We start from the raw sequence: 22,142 nt of genomic DNA, 5'->3' as shown, positions 1-22,142 counted from the left end.
AGTGATAAAAAGCAGCAGGGAGATAGGAAACAGCAGTGGGAGACAATGCAAGTTGCCAGGGGGTCCATAGAGAAGTTAATTGAAGCAACAAGCTGAGAGACATGTAAGGCGGATTGCATCAGCATAGAAGAGAAAACAAGCAGTCACTGAAACAACCCAGGAAAAATATGATGTCACTAAGAAAAAATAAAACCAAAACCAAGCAAATAACAGGAGGTTGCCAGACATAAGAGTTGATTGCAAGACAAAGGGTCAGTACCCCAAAACCAGGTGAAACAATAGTTTAAAACACTCAAGACCAGACTTAAATCATTTGAGACTTACAGTCGCTTCTCCTGTGTAGGCTTAGTACGCTAGATCCAAGCCCTATGGGAATCTCTTCTTTAGCATATACTGCTTCAGTTCTTATTTTGTACTTTGGTACTTTAGTTTGTTCGGTTAGTTGTAAGACATTTTCAGAAGTCTTATAAATAAGGATTAAGTAATTCCTCTATTTGCTAGCATGACAGACAACAGTTTGGCAAGGGGAGACCACTGCTCCTCTGGAAACAGGACGGAAGAAGGGACATGGCTTTCTTTGGTCTGAAGAACAGGCAGGCTACAGCATAAGTAACAACTAAGATCCATAAAGATGTACTAATGATAGTGTAGTACTTTGCATGCTTTCTCATCTCTGTTTTTGGCATGTAGTTTGACATAACTGAAGTAATAATTTTACTATCTTTTTACCACCATTGTACTTCAGGGGAAGGTAATTGTCTCAAAGTCCTTTATGTAAAAACTGATCATGAAAACATAAGTAAGCCTTCATTTAAGGTAAATGATAGTTTTAAATTATGTATAAAATGTAGGAATATGTCTACATTTTTAGTGAAACTTCTGTAGGATATCAGACACATGTTGGGTCCTGGACAAGACCCATAGATAGTGTATTTTAAAAAAAATCTTATATGTTTGTGCATCTCACATACAGAAATAATTTGCATCACTTTTACAAATTTTGTGTTAAGTTATGTCTAGCTGTGCTTTTTACTAGGATTTGATCATTTTAGAAGCTCACAGTAAATCAGATCTAAACTTTCAGCAAGTGTGCACATCTATAGGCAGAATCCTATTTGATTTCAACAAAATACCAAAAAAAACAAATCACAAGAGCAGCAACAAATCACATAGTGCTTTTTTCACTGGAACCATGATATACTCATCGGAAAATGTTCATTAAATGAAGCCATTCAAAGCACCAGTAGTTCTCTGATGGCAGCAATTTTTTATCTATTAGTAAATGATACTGCTATATCCTTTCCAGCTCATGTTTCAGCACATTCCCGATAGAGTTTAGTTTGAACACAGATAATACATGTTGTAAGTACCAGAGGAAAAAAGAGAAAATATGGAATTTTTGGTGTAAAGGGAGTGAGAATTCTCAGGAATACCTACAATTGAAGATAGGAACATGACGTGTCAGAAATATCTACAGGAGGAAGAATGTACTAAGGCGAGGACCCTCAGGTATCTCGGTCTAGAAAAACTTGTAACACGCACTTTTCTCCAGAGGATCCCACATTACCACCCACATTATTTTGGTTTGTATTAAAAAACTGTATCATGTGAGCTAACATTTTTTTCAGCCATGAAGTTCACACGCTAAATATGCAATCATAGCACGATCTTAAAACAACTTCTATAAGTGGTTTCTATTAGTTTCCATGGTCAATTATTTTAATCCTGACTTCTACATTATGTGCTATCTGTAACCATATATTTATGCTTTGTCAGCATAAATACAGTCCATGTTGACTGGCAGAGATTTTTGGAAATATGCACTAGAAGTGAAACTGCCAGAAAGTCTTGTAGGAAAGGATAAGGAAAGGAAAGGTTTTTAAAGTTCAGAAGGAATTTGTAGTCTTAGTTTGATAGACAGAATGAATGTTTGTGTGTGTGTTTGTGTGCATGCAATAATGATATTTTGTTCCTCTGGTCCTAATAACAAACCAAAAAGAAAGAACTCCTCTTATTACAGAGAAGCCAATAAGGTATATAGTTCATACATAGGACTTTCAGACTCTAACCAAATCCCCACTGTGAATCTGGCACTGGCAGAAGTATGACATGAGGGTTTTTAGCCTGTTTGAAAGCCTGCTGTAGAGCTCTGTGTTCAGAAAGTCATCTTCTACTTTCAGTAGAAAAGTTCCGAGCAAGTTTATATCTTGAACCTAGTAAAGCCATAAGCCATTGATATGATACAATAAAGAAAATTGATAAATTAGATCACATGTTTAATTCAAAATCAAATTACTTTATCATATATCACATTCATGAAAAGTCCATATTAATGCAGGTGTCCCTTCAACCTATTATATACTAAAAACCCACATATTTCTCCAAAGCAATTTACACAAAGAAAGCTATGTACCATTCAAGAATATCATTAGTTCATGTGTAAAAGCCCACAAAGGAGCCTGGGTAGGCAACAGTAAGTGGGGAGAGCCCAAAGAATGCCCTGCCGGGCTCCTCTCAGGCCCAGCACAGGAGCCATCACTCCACCAAAGGCCCATCTCTATGTCCGCAGGAGAATAGGAGCACAAGGGCGTGGGTGCCAGAGACCAGGCAGATCCCAGGGGGTGACACCAAGCACCAGCCCTTGGGGTTGGACCAGGGGTCAGAGCCTTATGTCTATGGTGCAGTCCCTGAAGCAAGCACAAGTGTGCAAGCCAAAGGCCACAATCCAAAATACCCCAGAGGCCATGATAATAATTCAGCAGTATAGGTGATCAAGTTCCAGTGCTCATTTGAATCGTTTAATCTACTAACTAAGATGTAATCACAGGAAATTTCAAAGACGAAGTCACTGTGAGGAACCCTGGTATAAGCTCAGCAACAGCCTCCCTGTTGTCAGAATCGAGCAATTTTATACGGCCACGTTCTCACTGCCGGTACCTTGTGGTCATATTCCGATTTGATAACACTGTATACCCAGCATGCCTTCACAAAATTACACAGGACATGTAATATTACTACAGAGACTGTAAGACAATGAAGAATCAGACTCTAAATCCATAATCAGGAAATATTTTAAAAGTACCTTATTTAGGAAATGTAGTAAATCCTTTAGGCAATTTGAGAGTTACGTAGAATATAAAACACAAGGAATGGGTTTCAAGGTAATGAATCCGACAGAAGAACAAAATGTGTTATTTTGAATGATTGCTACTTGATGAGACTATAATAAAATCTCCAGCTCCATCCTATTAGACTAAGCAGGAAGGTCAAATATGCGACAGAAATTGGACTGACATGATGCAGTTGGCAAAAGGATCAGTAGTACCAATTCTGCCTTTATGATTCTGATTTTGTGAAGTTTGGATTATATTTAAGCTGTGCAAAAAGCAGAAGCTGTTACAACAGGTAAAAATGAGAAAGAAAAAAAAAAACTTCAGACCTATACACAACAGGTTGGAATAAATATATAATATGCTGTATTGGAGAGCTGATGCAATAAATTAATATGAAGCATTTTTATCAAAAAAGTCTCAAGAGAAAGGCCTATGGTTGCATATTTAAATGTCTGTTTTTATTTAAAGGCCATATGCTGAAAGAATATAGAACAGGTCAGGTCTATATTACACCACAAGAATGAGAATGGCTTCACTCAACAATCATACTTGTCCCTGCACTGTGGGTTTGAATGGATGTGAAATGAGATACACTGCAGTTTTAAGGGATTTTCGTATTCCCAATATTCTGGCAAGCCCCCTCAGGGTTTTCTAACTTTGGCTGTGCTTTCCAGGCCCCTGGAGGAGAAGAAACCACACTACACTTAAGTGCACACCCATTATGCCCTGAGGGGCCTTCTCTATCTTCCCTCATGCCCCTAGTCTGCTACAATAGTTAAAATAGCTAAAAGAGGGATTTAGTGTAATTGCGAAATAAGTCTAAGATCTGCATGTACTCCAAGATATACAAAAGAGGTTAGTTTGGTTATTGATAATTAAATTAAAAAATCAGGATTGTCTAGGTTTGGGTTGATGTTTTCAGCTTCTTTGGAAAACTGAATATATGAATCCAGATTTGAGTGCAAAGATAAGTTTACATACGTCAGAATAAATGTTAGTATCAAAGTAACATGAATGAATATAGAGATGATGTTAGATTTTTTTTCAGTAGCATTTTTTCTGTTTTTTTTTTTCTAAATTGCACTGAAATTTTATTTTCTCAAAACTGTAAAAGAATGGGGAAAAAGATTTTTTAAAAGCCAAAACACAAATGTAGCAGCATGAGAAATTCAGGCAAGAATCAAAATTCCAAAGTGGTGGAAAGCAAATAAAAACCCTAAAATTAATTTTTTCAACACACACCAAAATATATGCACAAGTAGACACATATACACACTTATATAGTGACAATGGAAACAAGAAACAGTTATCATAGCAGAGACATTAGCTTATGATCTTTTGAATCATCATTTCAAATCTGTGTTTTAGTACTGATACAGTTCTCCTGTTTAGGGAATTCATAAACAAAATCTCAATTTTTGTCAAAGCCCCTGTAGATCATGCTGAAGATTTTTAAAATTGTAACGATCTTGACACCTATTTTCCAATTTTGCTGACAAGATAAAGAAATAGGTTTCATATCTCTCTAAAATTAGGCTACAAACCCAGCACTTTTCTAATACGCAAAATTGCCTCAAAAGCTAATGGAAAGAAGTGTGATGTTAGTCTGAGTCATTTAACTGAATACACATAAATAACACTCTGAATTATGTTCTCTTTAATTTATGTTGCCCAAGAAAACTGACAGCCCCAATGCCAAAATAAAGTAAAATCAACCAAATGGGAAAATTCACCCTGAAAGAAAAAGTAACAGTAGCAAATGGGGGATGAGCAAAAAAAAAAAGAATAATAGAAGAGCAAGAAAGTCATTGTACTTTGTCTGAAAACTCCTCGTGGACTTCTTGAAACAGATGTGCTGTCTTTGTACTTCGAGCACGCATTAGTTGGGTGACAACTGCATAGAGGTATTGTATTTATGGAAAATGAAAGCATAAAAGAAAATGTGTCCTATGAGAACTTGTGTTGCAGTATATTGTCAAAGGCTAAAACAATTCACCTTCAAAAATCTGAGATTTCCTTGTGCTTTTATCTATTTTTTTCAAATGTAAATATATTCAACACCCACATTTTTATGTTGAAGTTTTAGTAGATGTTTGTACAAAACAGAATGGTGCTACAGAAGTTTGTTTTCAAAGGCAGATTGGCAGAAATTACAAGTAGATGGAATAGCATTAGCTTTAAATGGCATATATGTATCACCAGATTTTACAAGGTATGAATGCTTTAGAAGTCTTGATACAATTATTGGAACAAAGCTTTTTTAAAATTATGATCATTCTAAAATGAGCCTTCTCTGTCTTTTAAACAGCAGGTTTTCTCTAATACTGTACATGCCTTTATAATTACTTTACTTCAATGTAATACTTTAATGAAGACCAGTTTAATTAAATTAAATTTCTCCCTAGTGGTAACTCAATCAAAATGCATTCTACCCTCATTATGTTATCCGTAGGAGTCCAACATTGTAAGTGCTATAAGAAAAGCTGGTTTTAATGAGAATGGTCGTAATGTATTATACTTGAGAGTCAAGTTACAGAAACTTTAAATGTCATATAACGAAGAACTATATATTAAGATGAAAGGGTAGACATTTCAGTACTAATTGGTTCTGTTTAATATTGTCCTTTAAATTATGATGTTATTTATTACTTATGACAGGCACCTACTTAGAATGTTATACTGCATGCACGTTGCAGTGACTAAACTTTCACAGAAAAATATTTTTCTCTTTCTTGATGATTAGGACAGCATTCACTGAAGTTTATTCTGAAATAACATTCACCATCACTTCCTCCAGAGCTGTTTAACAATGATATGTTAGTCATATCTACAAGGACTCTAATTTTAAAAAAGAATTTTTAAGAAATGTGTATAGTAAACATCCTGATAATATTAAAGTGGTTTCTCTGTGAACTGGACATCCATAGTAGACTTTAGAAACTATTCTTCATCCAGCTGCTAAACTCAGCTTTTAGATAACAAATGCATTCAGTAACCATAAAGGTAGGCAGAAGTTAAATTAGGGGGAATAAACCACTCAAGTACTACATTAAGGCCTCATGCACCTTGTTTCTGTCTCCTGGTTGACACCAGAATCCTAATGCCACAATTAGAAACATATTAGTATGATAAGGAATTTTCTCGAGTGAACAAAATAAGTCTTTTGCATAAAACCTAGGAATGGACTAGAACATAATGCACAGTAGGAACACACGCTATCTCACATCTGGCTCCACTGACCTCCTCCAGCTGGCCATGTTTCCCTCAACCCAAACCTCACAGTGTCACCCTTGTACACCCTGTAAGGTCCATGTTTATAAACTGAAGATAGCTGCCAAGCTGCCTTCTTACTCAGGTGCATCTTTGAAGGTCTTAGACATGTTCAGAGAAGAGGCGATGAACACCTTGGTTGGATCTCTATGATGCTCACAACCAAAACTAACCAATATTGAAAGAAAACAAAGTATCAAAAAAACCAACAGTGTATGACTACAGTTCTGTACAGCAATAAACTCTGTCACAAGCTGTGTTGCTGATGGCTAACTGCAACATCATGTTGATGAGTGAAACATCTTTGGTGGCTGTAGTATATACCCACGTCAGCAGAATTTCGTCCTTAATGAGGTATGCATTTTGGAGCAAACACTTTTCTCATCTCCGTCCCACTTCTGACAGAACTTCCCATGCCACTTGCTGTGGCAGTACTTTCAAATTTGAGCTTTTATGCTACGAATTGTTGCATCAATAAAAGAAGATGCACACTAAGCAGAACATATTTGCTTGTTTTGAAACCCAAAGTAAGTGCTTTTATACCTCATGGCCTAGTAAAAATAGTATTGCCATTGCTAGTAGTAACAGGCCAAAGACTCGATGCGAACCGTGTCTTACACTAACCTGGCCTCCTAGGCTTATTATCAACCCATTATGGGAACCTGTAGCGTGAACCAGAGCTGAACACCAGGTGTCTCTTCTTTTGGTATCCTTCTATGATGGCCTTATTGTTACGTTCAGAAAGCAAAACTCCATCTGGCTTCTCAGTAGCTCTCCATATAACTCACAACAAATGATCTTTAACTTTTCATAAACCTTAGCTGAACAAAAATTGTGAGGAAAAAGATTTCTTCGGTCATTTCTATTATTCGAAGCGTTGGAATTTGTAGTAAGAAGAGCAGGTAATCAAGACTTCAGTAGTGAGTGCTCCTTTCCATATCTTTTGATGAAACTGGCTGCAGTATCTCTGAACTATATTGGTAGGTAACATAAGTGTTTTCTGTGACTCACTTTCTCTTCTCAGGAGATGTAATAACTGCTGCTATCAAGATACCACAATAACTCCGAAAGAACATCTTCTGAATATTAAAGTGCACCAGGTCAAATTAAGACAATGCTGGACAAAAGGAAAATTACTTGGAACAGATTGTCAAGAAATGGAATGCGCTTGAAATAGCTAACTCAAAATCAGCTCAATGTACATTACAACCACAGAACGTTTCTGCAACACTGCAATTAATGCAGATAGGCCTTGTCCACAAGTGATTTTGTACTGCTAGGGAACAAACTGTTGAGCAGAAAGTTTATTAAAAGATAAATCTTCAAAGAATAGCTCACAACTGACAAGCCTCTTGCTATAAACTTTTACCACAAGCAAAACAAAGTATTTCCAGAATCACTACATAATCACAGAATTACAATGAACAATAGTTTCAACTTTGCAGACTTTTTGAAATTTAAGTACATACAATGTTTTATAATGTTACTAAAAAGTGTTTAAAGGAAAATTTGATCTATATTTCTGTGTAATTTGCTTTGAGGGTTCCAGGTTTGGTAATTAGCAACAGGATTATTCAGAATTGACATTGAATCAGTTACAAATGGTATGTTTGACAGCTCTGAAAAAAATGACCCTAGAAAAAAGCCATTCACAAACTTCAGACAGCTTTGAAAACTTTCTGCCTTAGTCCAGTGATTAAATACTAGGATAAAAGTTTACCTTGTAAAGATAAAGTACCTTATTTTTAATGAAAAAAAAAAAAAAATCTGTTCTGAAGGATTTTACCTGTTCTATGATTTATGAATCTCATAATCTGATTACTAGATTATTTATGTATGATTATATTGACATAGTTCAACAACAGTATGAAAAAAAAACCCCAACAGGCAAAAATGAAAAAAAAAAAGGGTTCAAAATTATCAACTCCTAAGGAAACACTTCCAAGGAATGTCCAGAGGAAAAGTGAGGAGCATTTCTGTGCAGAGGACTGAATCTAATTCTGACATCTGGAGAAAACAAACAAACAAACAAACAAAAAAAAACAAACAAAAAGAATTTGAGCAGGTTTTGGAGAAGTTATTATTTGGGGAAGAAAAAGGAAAACCATATTCAACATTAATTCAAATAAATTAATTTGCCTATCTTCCACTTTTAGAGGTATGTAGAGACTCAACAAATTCCACCTTCTCATTTTAAGTCATCTTGATTGTTCATAACCTGCTGGTAAAATTGCAGGTGCTACTCACATGAGGTTGGTTCTGTATTTCACTCCCTGACAGCCTTCTCATCCTTTTCCATTTCTGCAGTGACAGAAGTTATGATTTGAGCAATGTCACCTGGATTTCATTTCTCTGCACCAGACTGTAAACTGCGTTGATATATTCTGGGCACAATGCTTTCTTCCCTTCTCTGTTTCTTTTTGGTTAATTTTATTTTTGCATTTTTTATTTTTGCATTTTTATTTTGCATTTCATTTGTTCTGGTCCATTGATCTTTACACATTTCTTTCGTTCATTTACAATCCTAAACTATTTCTTGGCATCTATTAACTGATTTGCAACTTCTCTCAACATTTTCTTTCTTTATGTGTTTTCTTAACTTAGTGCCCCTCAGATCTTATCCACCTTAAACTTAAGGCTAGACAAAGAAGGTAGGAAGCTGACAGAAAGGAAATTCTCAGGTAACACACACACAGAGGACAAACTTTTAATATGAATGTAAAAGTAGCAACTGTAGCTCAGAATATGACAAGAACAAGTAATAATTTAATTCTCTCACGCTGGCATATACCTTACATAAGGAGCAAAAGAATTTTCCTCATTTTCTTTTGGAAAACAAGCAAATATTAATTTACAGCTCATACATAAAGTGAGATTGAAGTGAAAATCATTTAAAATCTTACTTCAAGTTGTCAAATGGCAAAACATTCAAAGCAAAGATTATTTAAAAAATGTGGACAGTATTACATGGTATGCTTCTAGGACTGTATATAAAAAATTATCTGCATGTTCATAACATTTTTCCCTGATTTAAACATTATCTTTCTAGTGAATCTCTAAAGTGGGTAACTGAGTATTTATTCCAATCATATCCCAATTATACTTTTAAGATAAGTGGAGTGGAATACAAGTAATTGAGCCATTGCTGAAGTTCATTGAGTAGCTTAGTAAGTGAATCTGATCTTGGAATGGACCAGATATTAACATGCAATACAAAGTAACCAGTTTGCAGATTTAATTGCTACAAACTACTGATACATAAGAAATAAGCTTCAAACGAACTTGCATTCAGAAAGCAATTGTAAAGGTAAGGGTGAAACAAAATCAATTAATAACTGGAATGTAATGTTCACACAGACATCTTGAATACTTTCAAGTCATATCAAGACTCCTATAATGAAATATAGCTATAATATTATAGTGGTTGGGGTTATTTTTATTTTTCATTTTGTCCTTCTGGCATTGCTGCTAAATGCATTATTGCTTGATTTATCTATTTCTTTAACATTCTAAGAAAGTAGATACTCTAAGAAATACCTGGAAAAAAAGAGGTATCGGGAATATTTAGTAAGCACTAATATTATTTAGTATAACGAATATTTTTTTTCTGCAGAGTGAAAGATTCCATATTATTGTTTTATAGTCTCCGTGTGGCCCAGGTGTGGTGTTCCATAAAAGCTTCTTCTCTTAGCAAAGGTGCTTCAAAAATTTAGTAATGTGCTATTGTTGACTACTGGAATTTACATATGCAGATTTTCTCTCTGGAAAGAGTGGCATTACGTCTGCATTGTAGCTTTTTTTTTTTTTTCTTTTATTACTAAATATGGTACTGTTTGGCTAGAAAATTGTCTTTCTATATGCATTTTCTAGTCTCTTATTAAAAATAATTTTTAAAAAAGGAGCTATTAATACTATTGGAATCATCAGCAGGACACAAAAGCAATACATACTACAGGTACTGAAGATAATTTGTCTCTTGTACAGCCTTCCATAAAATGGATGTACATTTTGTATCTGCCTCTCTACAAAGGGCATAAAACCTCATTCAACAACAGGCAAAAAGGTAACACTGTCATTACTACTGTTGAACAACTGGTCAACTCAATGCATTTTTTCCTCATTTTATGACATTTTCAGGGAAGAAATGAGGCTAACTGTCCATATGATTTTCTACTCCTTATAACTAGGCTAAAAATAAATGAATTTTCAAGAGAAAAGGAACATGTGTCTCCTGAACTTGATAAGATTCTGTATTAAGTATCAAATTCTGCTTCACAATCAGCCATGTAAAATCTAGTGCTGAACACTAACTGATTAGCACTGCGTGGCTTCACCTCTCCTGTAATCTAGTACGACAATTGGCTTCTGCAAAAGACGGTTAATGGTGCATTTCCCTCTCACCAGATTAAAAACATAATAAACATAAAATAACCTTTCATGTCTTTCTGAAAGTCAGTATTTACAAGGAGTTGAAAAAAAAAGAATAACACTGGGACGTGAGGCTGTCAGGACCACATAGCCAACACTGAAAAGAAGAAAAAAAAATCATACATAAGATTCCAAGGACATTCACTACGGATGATATAAGTAAACACTTGTTAGTTTAAAAGTCTGTGTCTGAAGGTTTTATTTACTAAACACAGAGTTCTTTGTACCTAACAAGGATTTTAAAGCAACAGAAGAAGACAATTAGGACAGAATTATTTTGTCACAAATCTATAAGCAACAAATACCCCAAAAAAGCAGAAATCTGAAGCCAAAAAATAGATCAAAAAACGCTATGAAGATTTTATGCACTGTGTACTACATTATAAGATGTATCATCAAGAGTAAACATGCTGACATGAATATAGTGAACAGAAGAAATAGGAAAACTAATACCTAGCAAACTTGGCAAATCAGCAGTCATAGTCAAATGACACAATTATTCTGACTCTGATAGCCAGCTAAATTTCTTGTCTGGAACACAAACACAAATGTTCTACTACCACAAAATACTGAACCATAATTCCAACTGCAGGACCATAATGCCTACCCAGATACCTTTTTCATATTCACAAAGGACTACAGAAATCACATCCTTTCTTCTGGTGCCTATTCTGTTGTACATGCAACTTCATTCTAAAAATTTATATTCTGTCAAGAAACTTAGTTCAAGGTTTATCATACATAAAACATAGTTAACTTTTGTTTAAATATGAAAATAAAATATAAATAAATTTCATTGCTGGATATGTGGAAATAATTAAAAGTTCTGGATTTACTTCTCTGATATGCAGACTTCATGAGTGAGTAGGAAGAATATGAAGATAGTGCCACAACAGAATTAATATTCAGGGGGAATTTCTTACTTCTTACGATATAGTTTTGTTGTATGACAAACAATTTTTTAGAAAAGCACCCAGTTGTCATTTACAAGTATCAGAAATTCTTAGTCTTTCTGTCCTCTAAACAAGCTACTGAACTCTTTTTTCCATAACCTCTCAAATCTCTTGACTCTGCCAGAGTACTCCACATTAGACCTGCTAATAGAAAACCCCCTTTCCACCTGGTCTTCTCAGAAAAATTATACCTACCGCAGCAGCAGTGAACTTGACTACTAGGCATTCTTGCATGATGGAGAAAAAAGATCAGATTCAAAAATGTAAAAGAATGTGCAGCTGAAATGTGGCAGGAGTCACCAAGAATTGTCAGAGTGGAGGAGTATTAACAGATATACCTTCATCCAAATCTCAAAACCAGATTTAAAACATCACTGTATACACAAATTCAGGTGTCATTCATGACAATGTTGCACTTCAATGACTGCAGTTAAATGGTGCAATCTTCAGAACTATGATATTTGTCCATATCTTTAACAGAGAAAATGGAAAAGCTGTTTGAGGTGAAGTCAGAGCTCCTGCTAAGGTTGGCAGAAGTGTTCACTGCATAAAGGAAGTTCGAGAAAGCAAACCTGCAAACATGCAGTTCAGAAAATAGTTGTAGGTAAAGTCATTAAATGATTTATCATGTCGAATTTACCTTTGTGTTATTGGCATATAGTGTCTGGAAATTAACAAAACCCCCTCCCCATTTCTATGAGAAACCTTCACTGAGGCACTTTTTGGGGCCATTCTTTGACTTTTACTTAAAACTACCTTTACAAGTGTAACTGTTAAGTGTTCCACAGTAAAAGAACTTTGATGTCTGCTCTTCAAAACTGACATATTTTGTCAGTCCAATTCTGCTTAAAATAGATATCTATTCAAGAGAGGATATTTAAAGCTTACGGCAACAATCATTTTCTGTCGGAACTGCTCAACCACAGAAATAATTTTCGGAAGTTCAAAGAGATCACACATATAGAGAGGAAAGTATTCTTAATTCTTCTTTTTCATTTAACATAGCTGCTGCTTGTCTAACTCCTCTGCCAGAAGAGAGAAAAAAATAAAGTATTCTTATTACCAAAATCAGTTTACACTGATCTTAAATGGGGTTATTGCATGTAAGATTGAAGTAATTCAGAAGTTGTTGAGGATGCCCAATAGAAATTACTGTCTCCTGGTTTATAAAGGACAGATATCATATTTCTGATATGGCCCACAGAACAAAATATATTCCCTTTCTGTACTGCTGAAATGAAAAAGATATTATTTTGTTTTGAAACTTATTATGACTCATGATCATAATAATACATAGATCAATCAAGCAAAAGAAAACTAAAGCAGATAGAAAGATTCTCATTGTCAAAAGTCTTTAAACTGTTCAGAGTGTGTTCTTTTCCAGTACTGGTGTAGTTTTTTGCTCTGTTCTCAAGGTACTACAAAGATACTATAAATTCAGTGACAAAGAAATAGCTTTTCATATACCTTCTCATCACTTTTAGTTATATGAAATTGGTAAATTGTAATGAAGCCAGAAAATATGTCACGATCAATGTTAGTCATACTGTCTAACATGAAAAACAGAGTTAGCAGTTTAGTATCACAGGAGGGACAGAAAATTCTACTGAGAGAAGTCAAAATATCACAGGATCTCTACATTTGATGAGCTTTACAATCAAGAACAATATTTCATTTGCCTTTTTACACACCACGAAGTCTAATCTACAGCAACAATTAAATTTTATAAACATAAGGAAGTTCAAAGTAATTTTGGTACAGCTTTAAAGATTAAACATGCTTAGACAGATTGGGATGATCCTTATGTCTAATTAGAATAAAAAAGTGATCAGTTTTGCTCTTTTAGGACTCGTCCTCTTTGAGGCAGTATAACATCTGGTTGCTGTTAGCCTAAGAATTATCCCTCAAGTGACAGATAAAGCCAAGGGCAAAAGTCAGTTATATTTTAAGCGTGTAACCTCTTATTTATGGTTTTCTCTCATAGCACCCTCTCTCCAGTTTTATAACCTTAAACTTTTCCTTTTAAGTTTACTAGAACAAATGTATTTGCAGTTCATGCCAGTGAATAACTATTTCTAATGGACTTGTGTTAGTCTCACAGACCTAGGGCTTCCTTGCAATAGACCATCTAAGTCGCGTGGAAAATTACAAACTTCGAGGATGCCAGATTTTAGGGGCTGCAAAAGTCAGTTTGAGAACTGGCATCGCTGACTGCTAAAAAAAGAAAAAGAAAAAATGCTTGGTCATTACCCTTTCCAAGCTCGTATAGCAAAAGGCAGGCTGCAGCTAGATCTCCATGGCTCTGGAATGAAGACACTAATGTTATTCTTAATGGAGTTTCTGGATAGACTATACATCCATATATGACACCCTCTGCCTCATTCCAAGAGACACTATTTGCCTTCCAATTTCCTCCTAATAAAAAAGGTTTTGCCACACTGTTCCAGACTACAGGTATAAGTGAGGACCATTATCAGGATATCTTCACAAGAAAACACGTTAAAGACAGAAAAAAGAAAGACAGTGACACTCCTATTTTGTAAAAGTTAAAAATGAAAAAAAAAAAAAATTATCAAAATATGTGAGAAGAAAACTGGGTAAGAAGAGACATGACAGAAAAACTAGAAGTCCTCCAGTCTGATCTCATGACCTGTTGTAAAAATCATACAAAACATATGGTATCAGAACAACAAAAGAATCAAGAAAAAGTAAATGGATATTGTACTTAAAATACTTATCTAATATTACACCCACAATAGAAGTCTCTGGTTCTTAGTAACTAGAAATAGAAAAAGTCTATGCCTAATTCAGTATCACAGTGTTAAAAAAAGAAAAAGGAATACAGAGAAATCAATGTAAGCATATTAATTTTAATTCCAGTCTCCTGATGAGGGTAGCTCTCAAATACATCTCAACACAGATGGAGAGATAGAATGCTGATGAATAATACATATATTTTCCAGCTTCAAGTAAATCATTTATTCCTGCAATTACAAGTCAGAGAAATTATTGAATGATTTTTTAACATGTGAATCTTGACATGTTTTTTTCAGGATTAAAAGAAGCACATTGACCTTATCCTGACTTAAACAATTGCTAATGAGATCAGTTTATTTTGCAATTTAGTTAATATTAAAACAAATATAATTGGATATTCTGTAATGTATAACTGTTGTTATTCACTCATTTTTACAGAGATAATTTAAATAAAATTTTAATTTATTTTAAATTAAATTGCAGTGATGTGCTGGGGTAAAAATATGAACAAAAAGTTGTATGATAAAATTCAGATTAAATTTTTTTCTTGTGATTGTATGCACAGAAAATAATCTTCCTTTACGCATCACAGGAAAAAGCCTCCCAGCCTGCTTTCAATAAGGGACAGGAAAGAAATCAAAATGAATCTGGCTGGCTAATATTAACCTTTGGTAAGATTTAGAAATATATCCCCTTTGAGAAAATAAAAGATACTTGTCCTTAACATCACTCCTATAGAAACTGGTTTTAATCTACACATCCACACCACATACCCTAAGCATAGCTAATAACCAGTTGGTTGTACATGCTGTAAGGTGACATATGTGATTTCTGGTTACTAAATATTGATTCATTCCTCGATCTATCTTACATACTTAAAACCTCATTTTTATGACAACTCACAGCCTCCTAGACAAAAAAAAACCCTCAACCAAACAACAACTTAGCATTGCTAAGCAAGTCAAAACTTTAACATTGGCACAGGAACAGTAAAATAAAAATAAAATTAAAATAAAATAAATGCAAAATCTTAATATTGCTGTGTCATATAAACTATAGATTCTTATGCACAATTGCACATAGGCAATTGTGAGCTTGATTCATACCTATGACTTCTTGGGAAAAGGTAACCCGCTACCAGAGGAGGATTTTTAAAACCCATTTTTTTACTGAATGTTTTTTCCGAGGGAAAAGAAGTCTGAAAGAGAATAGTGTGAAGCTACATTCATGTCAGGAACATAGTGTAAGAAATTCCAAAAACATGGATAAAGCAGCTGTCCTGAAGTAGATATAGCTATTTATTTTCACTCCTGAAATCATCCCTTCTCTTTGCTGAATACCTATACTGAATTTTTTTTATAGACTCCAAAAGATTTTACAGATCTTAAACTTAAGAGCACAGATCAGCATTATTTTTTGTGTCTGCATTTACTTTGCATTTCACTTTATACTGAAGACTAATTATGAATGACTGAAAATAAGAAGCTTTCTGTCCTAAGTTGCTGTTTCACACTTTTAAGAAACTACTAAATTACATGCAGGAGGTTTTGTAATTTTTCAATACTACAGATTAAAACATATTCCTTATACTGTCATATAAGCACAGTGGGATACTGTCATTTCTTGTAAAGTAACTGATCATTTGGCTATGTACACAAGATTTGATTATGTAGAAGTTAGATTGATAAACATGAAATTTTAGAACAGGATTTTTTTTTGGCTCAAGCTTATACTATATGTTTTCAAAAAGAGATGTGAGAATTGTTAATCACCACAACAGAAAGTTGCTGGCTAAATTGAAAACCCTGGTTTTATATTAATATATTAAGAAAATACACAATCATATCGAGTTTAGTAAAAGAGTTTCAACCAGTTAACAGCCATTATCAGTGCAGAATATACTTGGTTTTATGATCCTGTTCCACTGTTGTGGAACACAGGGTTCCAGCTAATACTGTAGTGCAGTATGACATGCAGATATATGCAATGGATATTAACTCCAATTATTTAGGAGTAGGTTTTCTAACTTATCCAATTAAAAAAATCAAAGTTAATACATGTCTAAAAAAGAACTGTTCCACAGATTTGAACAGATAATCCCAAACTCTATGAAGACAATATTAAACTATGTATGACAAGGTAGGCTCACTAAAACTCTACTACATAAGAACAGTTACAGAAATCTGATTTCCAGAATATTAGGAATGATAATTTCATCTACAGATGAATACACATAGGATAGGAGAAGAAATGTAATAATAGTATCAAAGTTATCACTGATACAAAGACTGTTCATAAGGCTAAGAATAACAAAACTATTTTTTATATCCTGCATTTAAAACTGTCATTTAAGATACAATTAGATAAATACAGCTGCTGTACAGAAACAACACACTGTAACCATAGACTACTAAACTACAGGAAAGCATATACATTAATCTGAGAAATGAGATCCCCAGATTTGATTCTGTTCCCAATTACATCATAAAGCTGTTTTAAGTGGGCCTAAACTATGCCAACATTCTTTGCTTAGTGACTGTTGACTATCTGATATCAGAAATATTTTATGTAAAATAAATCAGTATCAGTCAAATCTATTCTGCATATTATAGCTGATAGCTAAAATCTATTGGTAAAAAAAAAAAAAAATCATGAAATTCAGTGCCTGGAAAAACTTTTCTAAGATATTGGTGCTGAAGGGGAAATTCTGCTCTGAAGCAGAACCACTTGTGTTGTGGAAAAAAAAAAAAAAATAAAAAATTCAGTGATAATTAAAAAAAAAAGTTATGAAAACTCCAGATTCAGGGTATTCTTCTCTCTGTGTAAATAACTGTCCTGCTCATCCAGACCACTAGCTTATCATGGAAATCAGTAAGAATCACACACATATATCTAGCAAGGTAATTTTGCCCATAAATTTGATTGATCCATCTCTATTGAGTACATCATAGATGAAGCACTTCAGACTCCCCTACAAAATCCTATACACTTAGGAAATAAAATATAATAAAACATAGAGTTTAGTTGAACAAATACACAATAATTTTCATCTGTAGGTAACATTACAGATGGGAAAAGGATACAGTGCACATATGATGTGTCTCCAAGTCATCACCCTGACAAAGCAATTTAAAAAAATCAAAGTAACACTCTATGCTTTTGATATAGTTATTATAAAACATGAATTAAATTAAAATTTTACATAATAATACTCTGATTTCAGTTTGAGAAACATTACACTGTGAATCTGCAAAGACTTTGATGAATACCCTATTAAGATAACAGCCCAGTCAGCTGCAGTATTGTTTATAATCTTAATGGTTTTTAGACAGCAATGAAGGAGCAATAATTTTGTTCCATTTCCAACAATGTAGCATTGAAATAACTGAAGGGCATTCAAGGAAACTACAATTCTATTATTCTTTTTGCATCTCTTGGAGTACAATGATTACATTGCATTTGTTTGTTTCATAAAATAATGTTAAAAACACAGTCTTAAGTGTTAACTTTTCTACTGATGTTTACTTACCTACAATACAGTGTCTCCATTATTTGAGAGCTTAAAACTTACATCTATGTGGAGTAACCAAATTACATTTAATAGGTAGTATTTTGAGAATTACTCAGCTTCTACTGAGTCTTTGTTTCCATTGACTTAATGTAATCAGAACTGAAGTAGGTGCTTCTTTCTTTGAGAATCTGCCTGAATAAACAGTAAATAATAAGTTGCAAGAACCACAGGATTTTGGACATAACATTCTCTCCATGGAAAAAAGGCTATCAAACTTTTCAAACTTCTGTTGGAGTGACTTGTCCTTGGTGAAATACTACTGTTAAGACTACTCATAAAAATAAAGTTTTGCAGAATTTGGCTCCAAATATTCTAAAGGACTAAGAATTCACAGTTGATGTTATTTCTGCATGAGAGATTTTTTCAAAGATATTATGTCTTTAAATATTGTGTTGATAGGCAGCTTACATTTCTGTACAAAGGAATAACTCTAAGATAACACATGCAATTGTATTAACCTGCTACATCAGAAGACATTTTTTTATGTAGTTTTTCTATGTGTTCTGAAATATTTGCTTTATTGATGCCAACAGGACTTATGTCATTGACGTACACGCATCAAGAATGTCATTTTCATTCTCACTTTAACATAATAAGCAACACTCACAGCCATGAACACACAGGCTACATCTGTAAATTTTCCTAGGCACTGGAACTCCGAACCAACCAGAGCTACTCTCCCAGCAGTTCCTGAGAATGGTTCAGGGTAACATGAGTTCAAGAGCATTCCCAAAAGACAGTGTGCATGCAGTTACCTTCTCATAGTATTATGCGAGCTGTTTTTCCTCACTGTTCTCATTGCCAAAACTGTCTTTAAACTTTACTAGTTTAAAACAGCAGTGTTGTCCAGTGAAAAGTACTGCACTAGATGTAGAATATGATGCAATATAACATATATTTAATTATGTCCAAATGTCACTTTCATTTAGAGCACATTTACATTAGAAGAAAAATAAATACAATAAAAGGGAGCATGCTATTAAGAAGATCACTAGTCCCACTGAAGTCTGATTTAAACATTTAGCTAATACTGAATTGACTCTTCCTCTAGCAATGTGGGAAGAGACGAGGAAGTGACACACTATCCCTTGTAAAACTATAGTCATCCAAATATCTAGCAACTGTGGGAAATCTTCCGTCAGTTCTTTCATTTCCTTGAAGGAGCTTGGTTCTCGTCACCTCTAAGACCACCCTAACTATTGGTCTAGTGATATTGTGGAGTCAGATTCAGTAGGAAGGCAGCAGCGGGCTTAGGTCAGACCTCTTCACATCACTGACACGATTTATAACATAGGAGTATCCTCTATTGCCATAAGAGAGGAGAAGAAATCATGCTTTGAAAGTGTTTTATTTTTTCAGGGCTTTTTTTTTCCTCTCAATGAAAGTACTCACACTGCTGGATGCTCTGTAGAGTCCAATACTAACAGCAGATATTAACTTTTTTTTTTTCCCTTGGACTGATTGAGGATAATTAATTCTCATATTTAAAATAGGTTTCTTTTTTATTATTTTTCAGTGCGTTATCAATCTATAATTTGAGGAGTCAATGAGTTCTTATGTGAATTACTTTAGAATATATTTTGATAGCAGCTTAATTGTGTGGGGTGTTTCACTGATTTTTTTTTTAAACATGATTTTATTACACTTAGATTCTGAGTTAATGTCTTCTCAGCAAACAACAGTCCAACTCTAACCGTTTGCTTTGTACATTTATAAAGAAGTTTAAATGATAAATAAAAATAATGTTCTGTGCTCCAAATTTCCTTCCACTTCAATGTTTTCTTTCCTTCTTTCTTAGAAAGTTCTCTTATTACCATTTGATATATTAGCTTGGTCATATTTTCTGCCCTTTCACACTGAAGCAGAATGCCAAGTAAAGAGTATTACTTACTGCCAAAGGTTTTCAGAGAGTGTAATTAAAAGTTTGTCTCCCTGTTTTTATTTAGCTTTTCCTGGCATTTGACTAATTTGGCAGCATATGGTAGGTTTGTTTATTAACTTGTGCATAGTAATTAAAGCAGTGCTTTAACAGAGACACACAAGAAATGTGTTCTATTTATATTTGAGGGGAAGACATTTTAAAAAAATCTACACAAAATGAAAAGCATTTTTTAATTTAATTCTGAAATCTGGAGGTATCTGGATAGATCTATGTAACTGACTTTATAATAAATCATTCGTTATTAAAAAAGTTATTAACAGGTATTTTAATTAGTGTGCCAGAAATGTGGCCTACAGAAATAATTCAGAAATGCAGTATGTTAATCATGTATATGTACTTAGGGGAGTGAAAAAATGTCCTTTGGCATAAAGACCTCCATGTTTTGAGACAACCTACGTTCACTGCTTAGTCATTCAGAGTTCTCAATATTTGCCTTAGGAAACAGATTTATGTCCACGATAAGCAATCGAGAGTTTCACATTGATAGTATGTTTATTGGTAACATGCTGATACTTAGCAGCCATTTCTTCTGGAAAATTGAATCTAATTTTTTGTGAGTAATAAAATAAATTCTCCCAGTTGGTAATTCTGTAAGAATGAATGCATACCATTACACATAGCAATATAATTAACAGTCCAGCTTAAATCTCTATTCTGTTAATACAACACTAGCTACTTACCATGGAATTTGACCATTACAGTATTTATTAAAAAATACTGTTAGTTATCTTCTTTTTAATTTTCAATATTTGCTGCTCATTTAATTGTCTGCCCTAAAGGAAAGATAGATTTCTATGCCATAAAGTTATACAAAATTTGCATGATCAATAAAAATGTAGTGCCTTTTGTATTATTGTTACTCCTTTTATTCTCTATGACTTAGTATAGAGTGAAAAGCCAGTAAATTTTATCCAGTAATTTGAGGAGAGGAGGAAGATGTTTAGGGTCTGATGCACATACTGACCTTAACCTGGCAAACAATCTCAGAAATTGATAACAAATAAAAAAAAAAAAAGTATTTATGATGATACACAATGCCAGTGAGAGTGTAATCTTGAAGAAAGTTAGCCTGATATGAGCAAAATGAATCATACTATGATGTGCAAAAGATAAATTAGTTTCAACAGTGGAAGAATGGATTTCTTCATTAACTGTACAAGCAACAGGAGAAAATGATATACTATCTTACAAGACAGAACAGACTTATTTGATAGTATCTGAAAACTCTTCGTAGATTATACACAAAAACACTAATGACACTTTCAATGCCCTGAAATAACAGGTTACATGTAGGGAGAGCTTAATCAGGATTTTACTGTTATCATCCCTCTTGCCAGCCCAAAAACTTGCCAAGATATCAAATACAACCTAATAAAATTATATATACTTGCTCAGATTCCTAGAACAAATATGTTAGTCAACCTTCAGGCTTTTACTACATGATAATGATAATTCTTGTATTACAGTGATGAATGATAGGCAAAATTACTTCATGTGAAACTAAATTACATCATATAAAAGTTACATGAAAGCAGAACAAAACATAGCAAAGCTGGAGAGGGAGTGTTTACAAGGGCACGTAGTGCTAGAACAAGGAGTAATGGCCTTAAACTGAAGGAGGGGAGGTCTAGATTAGATATTAGGAAGAAATTCTTTAATGTGAGGGTGGTGAGGCACTGGCACAGGTTGCCCAGAGAGGTTGTGGCTGCCCCCTCCCTGGAAGTGTTCAAGGCCAGGTTGGATGGGGCTTTGGGCATCCCTGCCCTTCCAACGCAAACCATTCTATGATTCTATGACACAAACTTTCTGCTTTTGCATGCATCCATTCTAGAATGGGATGAGTCTCCAGTACTCAAGCCTCACTCGAGGTCGGTGGGAAAATTTCAGGCCATTCATATGAACTTAAAATGTTGTTCATACTAGGCTGCTTATTCTGTTTGTTTTCCCAGGGGCTACCTCAGAGTCTCCAGCTGCGCTGGGGTCAAATCCTTAATCCTTTAGATTTTATTTAACAATGAAAATAAGAATATTTGTCGGTCCTCACACTACCAAGTACCTACAGAGGTCTGGATACCTATCTCCACTGAGTCCCATAAATATTTATTTAC

General features: G+C 34.2%; 1 long non-coding RNA gene across 1 annotated transcript in view; it reads right to left on the bottom strand.

Moving 5' to 3' along the window:
* LOC142601558 (uncharacterized) overlaps positions 1-22,142 on the bottom strand; it is a 354,848-nt gene that overhangs the window by 194,790 nt on the left and 137,916 nt on the right. The window lies entirely within an intron of this gene.

Source organism: Balearica regulorum, chromosome 4 (assembly GCF_011004875.1).
Source record: "Balearica regulorum gibbericeps isolate bBalReg1 chromosome 4, bBalReg1.pri, whole genome shotgun sequence".
NCBI lineage: Eukaryota > Metazoa > Chordata > Aves > Gruiformes > Gruidae > Balearica > Balearica regulorum.
This window is presented reverse-complemented; position numbering and strand designations above follow the sequence as displayed.